The following is an 11,959-nucleotide window of genomic DNA, read 5'->3' on the forward strand; positions in this document are numbered from 1 at the left end:
ATCGAGTATCTCTAAGAAGTGACTTACACATTCCTTCACCATCACCATGGTGGAAGATGTTATTATAATTATCTCATGTTAAAGACAAAGGAACTGAAGCTTGGAAATATTCAGAGTCAGCACTGTGTCCCATGATCCCCCTATTCCCCAGTGTAGATGTCCTAGTTCCTCCACCCATCCCGCAGAGACCTGGGTTCAAACCCATGGGCAATTCTTGGCCTGTTCACTTCACTTTTCTGATCCTCAGTTTTCCCATCTAAACAATGGGGATGATCATTGTATCTACCTCACGGAGGCTGCTGTGAGATTTAAATGATATGATCATGCATGAAAGTGCTCAGCAGGGTGCTTGGCCGTGGTCAGTGTTATTATTGGGCTGATATTCGTTGCAAGTGTCCAGAAGAGGAGAAGGAGGTGGGTGCTGGGGGTTGGTGGCCCCATGAGGTTAATGCTTTTCCCACCCCCTGAAACCCATGGAAGGAGATGGTAGGATTCGCTGGCAGGGATATGGGAGAGAGTGGGCCAAGTGTCAGTGACTTTTAGATGAAGGATTTGACACGGGAGCTCAGAGCCACCAGCTTCCAGCTCAGGCAGTGCTTCCAGTCTTCTCAACTTACCTCAAGCCGGTGACCGGCAGGAGCGGAATATGTCTCATAGCTGGCTGCCTCTGTAGAGCTTGGTGACCTAGAATAAAGGGTAAGGAGAGTGGGTGAGATGGAGGTCTCTTGGGGCTGAGGAGGGCCACTGGAGCCGGTGAAAGAACACAGGCCTTGGAGCAAGGGAGACCTGAGTTCAAATCCTGGCTCTGCCCCTAATTCACTGTGCGACCTTAGGCACACCACTCCCCTTTCTGTTATATATAGCAACATTTTTCTTACTATAATATGTGGTTTAATTAATAAATTTAGATTGTTTCATGGACTATATTTCTTCTCCTTCAGAGGAAATATGGAAACATCAAAAAGAGTTAATTCAAACCAAGACAACAGGGTTATTACATAAAACCATAAACTCTTTTCTTTGTTTTAATGATTTATGTAAAATAATATGTAAAGGATCTGGGACTATTTTAAGATTTTTTTTTTTAATTTTTTGTTTATTGCAGTAACAGTGGTTTATAACATTGTATAAATTTCAGGTGTACATCATTATACTTCTATTTCTGCATAGATTACATCATGTTCACCACCCAAATACTACTTACAACCCATCACCCCACACATGTGCCGAATTATCCCTTTCACCCTCTTCCCTCCCTGCTTCCCCTCTGGTAACCACCAATCCAATCTCTATCTCTATGTGTTTGTTTGTTGTTGTTATTATCTACTACTTAATGAGGGAGATCATACGGTATTTGACCTTCTGCCTCTGACTTATTTCACTTTGCGTAATACCCTCGGTGTCCATCCATGTTGTCACAAATGGCTGGATTTCATCGTTTCTTATTGCTGAGTAGTATTCCATTGTGTATATATACCACATCTGCTTTATCCATTCGTCCCTTGATGGGCACTTAGGTTGCTTCCAAGTCTTAGCTATTGTGAATAATGCTGCAGTGAACACAGGGGTGCATGTATCTTTATGCATTGATGTCTTCAAGTTCTTTGGATAAATACCCAGCAGTGGAATAGCTGGATCATATGGTAGTTCTATCCTTGCTTTTTTGAGGAATCTCCATTCTGTTTTCCATAGTGGCTGCACCAGTTTGCACTCCCAGCAGCAGTGTATGAGAGTTCCCTTCTCTCCACATCCTCTCCAACACTTGTTGTTTCCTGTCTTGTTAATTATAGCCATTCTGATGGGCGTGAGGTGATAATCTCATTGTAGTTTTGATTTGCATTTCCCTGATGGTTAATGATGTTGAACATCTTTTCGTGTGCCTGTTGGCCATCTGTATATCTTCTTTGGAGAAGTGTCTCTTCAGGTCTTTTGCCCGTTTTTTAATTGGGTTGTTAGTTTTTTTGTTGTTGAGATGCATCAGTTCTTTATCTATTTTGGAGATTAACCCCTTATCAGATGTGTGGTTTGCAAATATCTTCTCCCACTTGTTAGGTTGTCTTTTCGTTTTGTTGATGATTTCCTTTGCTGTGCAGAAGCTTTTTAGTTTGATGTAGTCCCATTTGTTTATTTTTTCTATTGTTTCTCTTGCCCGGTCAGACATGGTGCTTGAAAATATGTTGCTAAGACTGATTTCCGAGAGCGTACTGCCTATGTTTTCTTCTAGAAGTTTCATAGTTTCAGGTCTTACATTCAAGTCTTTAATCCATTTTGAGTTAATTTTTGTGTATGGTGTAAGGTAAGGGTCTACTTTCATTTTTTTGCATGCGGCTGTCCAGTTTTCCCAACACCATTTGTTGAAGAGACTTTCTTTTCTCCATTGTATGTTCTTGGCTCCTTTGTTGAAGATTAGCTGTCCATAGATGTGTGGGTTTATTTCTGGGCTTTCGATTCTATTCCATTGATCTGTGTATCTGTTTTTGTGCCAGTACCATGCTGTTTTGGTTACTATAGCTTTGTAGTATATTTTGAAATCAGGGAGTGTGATACCTCCAGCTTTGTTCTTTTTTCTCAGGATTCCTTTAGCTATTCAGGGTCTTTTGTTGTTCCATATAAATTTTAGGATTCTTTGTTCTATTTCTGTGAAAAATGTTGTTAGAACTTTGATAGGGATTGCATTGAATCTATAGATTGCTTTAGGAAGTAAAGACATCTTAACTATGTTAATTCTTCCAATCCAAGAGCGTGGACTATCTTTCCATTTCTTTGTGTCTTCTTCACTTTCTTTCAACAATGTTTTATAGTTTTCGGTGTACAGCTCTTTCACCTCTTTGACTAAGTTTATTCCTAGGTATTTTATTCTTTTTGTTGCAATTGTAAATGGGATTGTATTCTTAATTTCTCTTTCTGCTACTTCATTGTTGGTGTATAGAAATGCAACTGATTTTTGTATGTTGATTAAGATTTTGTTTTTGTTTGGCTTTTCAGATGGTATAGGATAGTAATTGGGAGACGGAATTTTAGGTTTTGGTACATTTGCTAGTTTGACAATTTAGAATCTACTTTAAAGCTAAATAAAAGGCGCCATGGTGTAGTGACTAACTGCGGTTATCCAGGTGCTGGGATGTCAGCCTGCCTTCATTCTAATCTCTAAGTGGCTGTACACAAAGGAATTATCCTCTTCAAAAGTTTACTTTCTTCCTATATTAAATATGGGTAATAGCGTATCTACGTCATGTTAGTTGTGACATTTAAATGGCATAATTAATATAAACACTTAAAAGAATCTCTAGCACAAGATAAATGCTCAATATATGCCAACAATGATTCTGAAATGGAACCTTAGGGGATCTCCTAATTCTGTGCATATCCTTGCTTCAGTGAGAGGATGCTGTTAGCAGGGATATTCTTCTAAACTGTGAAGGAATATTTCACCCGTATAGTGCAATTTAAGGCAGTGCTTCTCAAATTTTGTTGTATCTGCATGACCTGGAGATCTTGTTCAAATGTAGATTCTGATTTTGTAGTTCCGGGTAAAGACTGCGATTCTGCATTTCTAACGTGTTTCCAGATGCTGCTGATGTTGCAGGTCCATAGGCATTTTAAGGCATATTGGGAATGACCCACCCATCCCTTTGTATCTTCCCCAATCTGTCTATCAGAATGATGGAAATTCTGCCATTTCAGATTCATTACTTTTGAACTGTTTCTTCATTTATCCAAATCTGAAATAGAAATACCACTGGTAGATCTGAGAATCACTTCCTACCTCTCTCTCTCGTATCAGCCAAATGGAAAGAAAAAGGAAGTTTTGATGGGGTTGATTTTCAACATGTGCACTTATTTTGAAAGAAAAGTGGTCCCTAGTAGGGGACTATATAATATAGCCAGTTGTCTTTGAATGGCTTCAGAAAGAAAGAGGAAGTTGCATAGAGAAAAAGAAGGTAGAAATTAATTAAATCAAGCTATAAAACTTTGTCTGACTTTCTGTTTTCCTCATGCAAGGTCAAGAGGACAGATACTGTATTAACTTCTATTCCTGCCATTACTACAATTTATCAAATCTAACCGGCTTAAAACAACACCCATTTACTGTCTCACATTTCTGTAGGTCAGAAGTCCGAAGAAGCATGACTGGACTCTCTGCTCAGGGTCTCTCCAGCGTTGCACTTTCAGCTGGGGCTTGGAGTCCACCTCCAAACTCACTGATTGTTGGCAGAATTCATTTCTTTCTCATGCTTTCCATGTGGTCCTCTTTACCTTCAAATAAGCAATTGGCTATCAAGTCCTTCCCATACCTTTAATCTCTCATTTGCTTTCTGCTTCTAGTGAGGGAAAAATCTCTACTTTTAAGGGCCCATGAAATTTGATTAGGTCCACTGGATAATCCATAATCTCTCTATTTTATGATCAGCTGATTAGTAATTTTAATTACATCTCTAAAGTCTCTTGCCATGTCACATAACATACTTATGGGATTCATGGGAGTAACACCGGTGGACAAAGTTCACAGGACTACCACAGGTTCTGTATTTTTTTTTGAGAGAAAGCATGGACGAACTGGAATGAATGCACTGATTTATGTTCTAATCTTAGTTTAACTGCATGCTGATCCATTCGTATGAGACATATAAGTACTCCAAGTTTTTCCTTCACACATTTGAAAAAAGATTTTGTTTGAAAAAAACACCAAAAACTTGGCTTGATTTATTAATGCTGTACAAAATCAAATTTGTAGAGAAACTTTATATTATTTCACATTCCTCCTAATGCCTATTGCAGAATTTTACAAACATCATTCACTAAATAAATTATTGAATTGCTGCTACATCTGAAGGCCATAAAAGGTCAACAACATAGTAGATAACATTTGTTTGGAACTTTATATCAGTCTTATAATTAAAAATTTAGATGAGATCTACTCTTTCCAGTAACTGTCTTTTGCAAGTGACAAGGGCATTTCTTGGAGGCATTAAATATTTTTAGTTGTTTGTAACAATTAGTCAACACTGTGATGAACTAGCGCTCTTGAGAAAGATAACTCAGTAACAAAACGTCAAGTTGGAAGACAACTGTTAACAGACTTACAGTCCACTCACGTATTATTCACTTTACTTAGGTCAGCTCACTGTGATACAATATCTGTGACCCGAGGAAGAACAGAGGAGTTTAGACAAAAACCAAGTATTTTCTAAAATAAAAAATAAAATTTCACTATAGTTTTGATTATAATACACAGAAGATAATGGCAACATAAACTGTGTTTTTTTTTTTTTTGTTTTTTTTGTGAGGAGACCAGCCCTGTGCTAACATCTGCCAATCCTCCTCTTTTTCTGCTGAGGAAGACTGACCCTGGGCTAACATCTGTGCTCATCTTCCTCCACTTTATATGGGACACCGCCACAGCATGGCTTGCCAAGCAGTGTCGGTGTGCGCCCAAAATCTGAACCTGCGAACCCCGGGCCGCTGCAGCGGAGCACGCGCACTTAACCTCTTGTGCCACTGGGCCAGCCCCTTTTTTTTTTTTGTGAGAAAGACCAGCCCTGAGCTAACATCTGATGCCAATCCTTCTTTTTGCTGAGGAAGATTGGCCCTGGGCTAACATCTGTGCCCGTCTTCCTCTACTTTATATGTGACGCTGCCACAGCCTGGCTTGACAAGCGGTGCGTTGGTGCGCGCCCGGGATGGGAACCTGCGAACCCTGGGCCGCTGAAGTGGAGTGCGCCCACGTAACCGCTGCACCACTGGGCCGGCCCCCATAAACCATGTTTTTTAAAGAAAAAAGTTATGCTGAACCCAACAACAGGGCATAATTTCCTTTTTTATTTAGTTCTAGTCTTCCTATAATTCCATGCACATTTTTCAGTTAGAATCACAATATACATAGAATCATGTATTTACTTGTCTTCACCAAGTGTTACTTGGCAAACACTTTTCCATTTTTCTACATGACCCTATTCTGATAGTTGGCTGAGTAAGAGTCTATCAATTTCATAAACATGAATTCCTTAACTATTCTTCTATTGTTGGACAGTGAGATGACTATGTTTTTAGTAATACAAATAAGGCTGAATTTTTTGACATGGTCATTTCTTTTTTAAAATGATAATTTGTAGAAATTAGATTATTTTGTAATGGGATTAAACATTTAGAAAGAAATTGGACAACTATTTTGAGAAAGATCCCTGAGAATTTTTTTCAGAGGATTTATTGGATACATATCCTTTGTGGATGTATGTGGAAAGTTTTGTCTGAAAAGATAAGGCCACCCACAGCAAAGGTTTGTTTTAGTGCTCCATCTGTTTGGTATGTACTGTGTAGATTAGAAAAAAGTTCTGACCACAGTGAGACAGAATGTTTAGTAATACTTCTATCATAGTCTTCAATTTCTCCCTGAGTTATGCCTAACATATTCTGTCTCTCCTTATGCCTAACAAGATTGTGAACTTTGCAGACACCTTCCGGAAATGGAATCTACTTCTTAAAAGTTAATGAAGATTAATAAACACATCGCATTCATGTGCTCCTTACATACCAGATAGCGGTTGGGATGTAGCAAGTGTGGAGAGGCACAGGGCATGTGGACGAACTAGGCTTGCTGTCTAATTCTCTGTGATGAAAGCACGCGTCCCTGAATGGGGGTGTTTGCTTGTGTGCGTGAAAGACAGTTTCAAATACTGTTATACAAAAGTTTTATCTGCATAAAAATCTGTATTCACGATGTAAGGTTGGCATAACTGATTTAATGATGTACTCTTTACTTTAATTCCACTTTATAAGTTGACTTAATTTTTCATTTGTTTCATAATTTAACAACAGAGAGTAATTAATTTGAAAGGTAGAATGTGATATTTCGTTCAACTCAAAAATGACCCAAACCTATATTTTCATCAGTGCACTGAAGTTGTTTTTTATTATGTTTTTCTTTTCTAAACTAATTGTACTGGTTTTCTGTATTATTGCATTAGGAATTAATTATGTGTCATCTTGGAATAGTCTGTTGTTATTTTTAGTATTATTAATATTGTTAACTCATAATTTATGTTTCAGTACTCTTAATGAAAAACTAGAGCATATAAAAATTAAGCCCATGTCTGCTAGCAATTAAAGATCTACTTAACATTTTTGAGACTCCAGAAAATAGTTTTAATAGATGTTCACTAAGCTTCCTTCTAGTTTTAAAATCGTGACATCTGTAAATGCCTTTGACTTATTTTTCAACATGACTGTAAATTTCTTGGTGGCAGAGACTGTAAATTAAATGCCAGTGCCCAGCAAAGTGTCTTATATACAGTAAGTGCCCAAGAAGTGATAGTTGATATAGTCAGGGAATTAACAAATTGTTAGAGCAGAGCTTTTATGTAGACGTTATCAACTTTGTCACTTTTCATTCTGCTTTGGTTTCAAACCACTTTCTCTTCTATTGGCAAATGATTTTTAGACCAATGATTTCCTGATTGCTTGTCAATAATTTGGTCAGGCTTAGAGAAGAAAGTCGATGAGCTTTTTTCCCACTCTACCTCATTTTAAATATTCCATTTTCATATAAACATACAATATGAATGTCAGGTTTTTGTTCAGATAGTTCAGCCAGAACACATTTTCTTCAGGCAGTTTAGAAATTCCCTGTGCTCCTGAGAAAATTTGATACCAGAGTTGACTCTTTCTCTCTGTTACACGTTGGTGTACCCTTCTACCCTTCTATAAACATCTTCTATCTCACTGGCTTTTATTGTAGTTTCTACATTTGTAGAAGCTTGGGAAATGGGCATGTTTTATCAAAGCTCAGTGCTTGATTGCTGTTCTTTAACTTGTGTTTCCTAATGTGGATCATTTTTCAGGGATTAGTCTAATCTCATAGAAATATGAGGATAGAAGTCTTAAGTGCCATAAAATATATATAGATGTTTCTTCCTTGAGACAATTTTGAACTAAATTTAAGCCCTATTTTAATACCTAAATATTAATATATTAATATTTCACTGACAATGTGCTGTCTCGTTTCTCCTCTCACCTGAGCACTTGCTTTATCTCTTCACCATCTCCACCATCTCCTCCCCTTCATCTTGATCCCAATCGTGGGCATGTCATATAAGACCAAAGTATGGTCTCTTGATCTCCTGTTTTACTTCCTGTGAGAGATAATCTTCTCTCATGCTTTCAGACTTTCATTTATAGAAATAATTTCTGAATGTGCTGCTACTAATAATTAACCTTAAGTCTTACTTTCACTTGTGATGATAGGAAATCTTTAATGCAGGATCTTTGTCACCTCAGATTCATAATATCAAAAATGAAATTATCATTTTCCTTCACAAATGGAATTCTTCTTACATAATTTTGGTAAATGCTGTAGCTAATCTTTTTAGACTTTATGCTTTCCTTTTATTTAAATGTATTCAGTTCTCTGATGCCTGGTAAATAACTGGGAAGTGTGTTTGTTAATGATATCTCTTAAGATGTGAGATGGCAGTGAAGAAAGTTCAAGGCTATCACATATATAAAAAATCCCAAGTATTTTAAAAGGATTATAACTAGGCTTAATTTCCTCACTTCAGGTCACACTTTACTGTAGGTTTCTCACTCTTTCACGGTACGTATATTCTTTGCTTGCCTGTATCCGACATCGGTATACACACACACACATCACTGAGTAAATATATCCAAGGATTACTTTTGAAAAAGCTTTTTAGGTATTTTATGATTGAAAAACTTTGTAAACCACAGAGCCACAGCCCTGACACATAGTAAACCCTCCATGATATATATAGATTGATCAGTTGTTTGTGAATTTAATTTAGCTCTTTAGATTACATGAACGTGCAATTAGAAATCTAACATTGGTTATCAAAATATCTGAATTTTATATCAGGTTTTATTAGTATGCTTTAGAACCTAGATTTTATTTCTTGAAAGGACAGTCTAGAACTTCTCTACACCTGAGAAGATTTTCTTTCTTTTGGACAGAATAATGTGTTATGTAACATGTTAAAACAGTTGTTTTCTAGTTTATTTTCCAATATAAAATGGAAATCTGAATATGACATCATAAAAATATAGACCTCGAGGAGTGAATGTAGTAGATAGATTTCATCACCAGCATATAGGACGTAATCATATATATCTACAGTATCTTGTCACTGACAAATGTGTTTTAGGGACCTCCTAACAATAAAATAATTCTATTAAATTTATTTTTTATAAATATCTCATTGATCTTTTATTCAACAAATATTCTTTGCCTACTCTGTGTCAAGTTGTGTGCTAGACTGAGCACAGAGAGATACAGAGGCCCCCCCCCCCTTCAAGATGCTGTCAGTCTAATAGAATGAAATAAATATGAACATAAATCATTACATGTAGGAGCTAAAGGAACTATGACCTAGATGTAATAGTAAAACAAACAGTGGATTGGTCTGGGGGAGGGAGTTACATATTACATAATAGTCTTATACCAATTTTATAATTTCTTAATTAAACTATAATATAGAGGGAAATCTGCCATTTCAAAGAGGAATGTTTTTCATTTCATTTCAGATTGAGCATATTAGGTAATACATAAACTGTGAGGGAGAAGTTTCCAAAAATTACTTAAAGATATTTTGGGTTTAAATAGCCAATGCCTGACATCAAGTTTAATTGAATATTAGACAAGTGGAGTGCTATTGCTTTGTATGTGCAGGATAAAGGCCATTTCGGTACTTCAAAGTGTACCAAATAATTATTGAGTATTTAGTATGTTCAAGCAGTGGTAAGTAGTACACATAATTAATTTAAATCTCATGATAACTTTGTAATGTGCTGACTGTTATTATACCAGCTTTAAATCAAAGGCATTTGAAGGTTAGAGAAGTTAAACAACATACTTGCAGTCATTCAACTGTTGAATTTCCTTCCAGGAGACAAAGCTCATTCTTTGTTTTTCCATACTGAAATTTACTCGTTGTGCGGTAGTGCTTTATTCAGTAACACATGGACAGACACTGCTATCCACAACAAATTTTAATGTTACGCATCTCCGTGAGTGTGATTAAAGGGATCTTCTTCATTTAAATCAAATATATTTAGAGAATAGGGGTACCATCTTCCATCTTAGGGAAAAAAATGGAAATAATTTCTCTGTGTTATGATTTTGGAAAGTCTTAATATTTTTTATGTCTTCAGAATTCACAACATATAGTGAGGGGTAAAAAGTTGGACTTACTTCCCTTTCCAATTGTGAATGAATTTGTTTTTCTCCATTATCTCTGGTAAGTGAGGTAGATGGTGATTCAGGATAGAAACACGATCTCTTCTCCTGCACAGTGAAAAAATACGGTCTCCATTTCAGACTGACCATGTTGCAGAGAAGATCCACCCAGCATGAGACTAGAGAGAAGAGAAATCCTGAATCAACTGTGGCTGAGTGATCTTAGGTTCCAGCTTACACTCAAGCATTTTGTACTTAAGTTGATTTATCTTAAGGATTAATGTTAAGTAACATAAGAATTCCTGCAGACTCTGATTATGATTTCATTAGAGTAAAATTTCTACAATTGGTGGTTCTAATACCAAAATAAAATGTACATGTGCCATGGGGCCGGCCCCGTGGCATAGCAGTTAAGTGCCCGCGCCCCGCTGCTGGCGGCCCAGGTTCAGATCCCGGGCGTGCACCGACGCACCACTTGTCAGGCCATGCTGAGGCGGCGTCCCACATAAAGTGGAGGAAGATGGGCACGGATGTTAGCTCAGAGCCGTTCTTCCTCAGCAAAAAGAGGAGGATTGACATGGATGTTAGCTCAGGGCTGATCTTCCTCACAAAAAAAAATAATAAATAAAATAAAATAAAATGTACATTTGCCATATACAGTCAGTTTACCTTAAGAAATGTCTTGACAAGATTTTCTCCAACCAACTTGACGAGATGAACCTAAGGTCTGGCCCTGTATCAATGCCTCGTTAGACCTCAGTATACAGTCCAGAACAGCAGTGGGATTGAGGATGGAAACGGTGGCTCTGAGAGGCAAGTTAGATCTGTCTCTTGGTTGAAGTTTTTCCCAGCCTGTGTAGCTGCTCTGCTACTAATTAAGACTTTGATTTGGGGCACATCCCATAGTCTCCCTGACCTTCTGCTTCCTCACTACCTAATGGGAGGTATAACATTTGGGCCACTTCACTCTTTCAGCCGTTTATTCCATATATTTATATTGAATACCAACTAGACACAGGGTCTGTACTTCTTACCACATAATGTGATCTCTCCAGATAAAAAGGGGTTGGGGAGAAGAGTTTCATGCTTTATGTTTGGGATTTTTGAACACGACTATGGATAATATGATTTCAGTAACAGCCAGATGTGGTCAGTGCCTCCAAATTATTATTCTGCTTCTCTGTGCATTTCCTAAAACTCAGAGAATGTTTCCAGGCACATCAGCCTTGATATGGAGATCAACACTGATGCTCCACTCAGGAGACCTTTATAACACCCAGGTCTGGGACACCTTACTGTCACTTGGCTTCCATATCCAGAACGGCCCCCACAACAATTCCACCCCATTCATTTATCATCCCAGTCCTTGAACGGGTGTCAGGTCACTACTGTGATGATCTGACCAAAATTCCAGGCACAGTTTGAGCTTTCTCTACATACAGCACCCCTTACCCAGTGCTGTCACCCTTGCCCATCACCCTCTGGACATTGTTAGGGACAGCTCTGGGTATAGAAGAATGTCAGTCATGTCTTAGAAATCAGTGATCTTCAAGGATGTGGCCGTGGACTTCACCAGGAAAAGTGGGCCCTGCTGGACACATCCCAGAGAAAGGCTGTACAGAGATGTGATGCTGAAGAACATCAGTCGCCTGGTCTGTGTGTGTGTTAGTCAGGGTTCTCCAGAGAAATGGAACCAATAGGTTGTGTATAGATGTATATAAGAAGAGATATAGTATAGGAATTGGCTTACATGGTTATTAAGACTGAGAAGTC

General features: G+C 37.7%; 1 long non-coding RNA gene across 1 annotated transcript; it reads right to left on the reverse strand.

Moving 5' to 3' along the window:
* Positions 1 to 349: 349 nt before the first annotated feature.
* Positions 350 to 10,275, reverse strand: LOC131413223 (uncharacterized). The gene is made up of 3 exons (XR_009221916.1): positions 10,202 to 10,275; positions 9,864 to 10,088; positions 350 to 684 (listed from the first exon to the last, which is right to left on the reverse strand). It is a non-coding gene; the product is annotated as an uncharacterized LOC131413223 (long non-coding RNA).
* Positions 10,276 to 11,959: the final 1,684 nt, after the last annotated feature.

Source organism: Diceros bicornis, chromosome 13 (genome assembly GCF_020826845.1).
Source record: "Diceros bicornis minor isolate mBicDic1 chromosome 13, mDicBic1.mat.cur, whole genome shotgun sequence".
Taxonomy (NCBI): domain Eukaryota; kingdom Metazoa; phylum Chordata; class Mammalia; order Perissodactyla; family Rhinocerotidae; genus Diceros; species Diceros bicornis.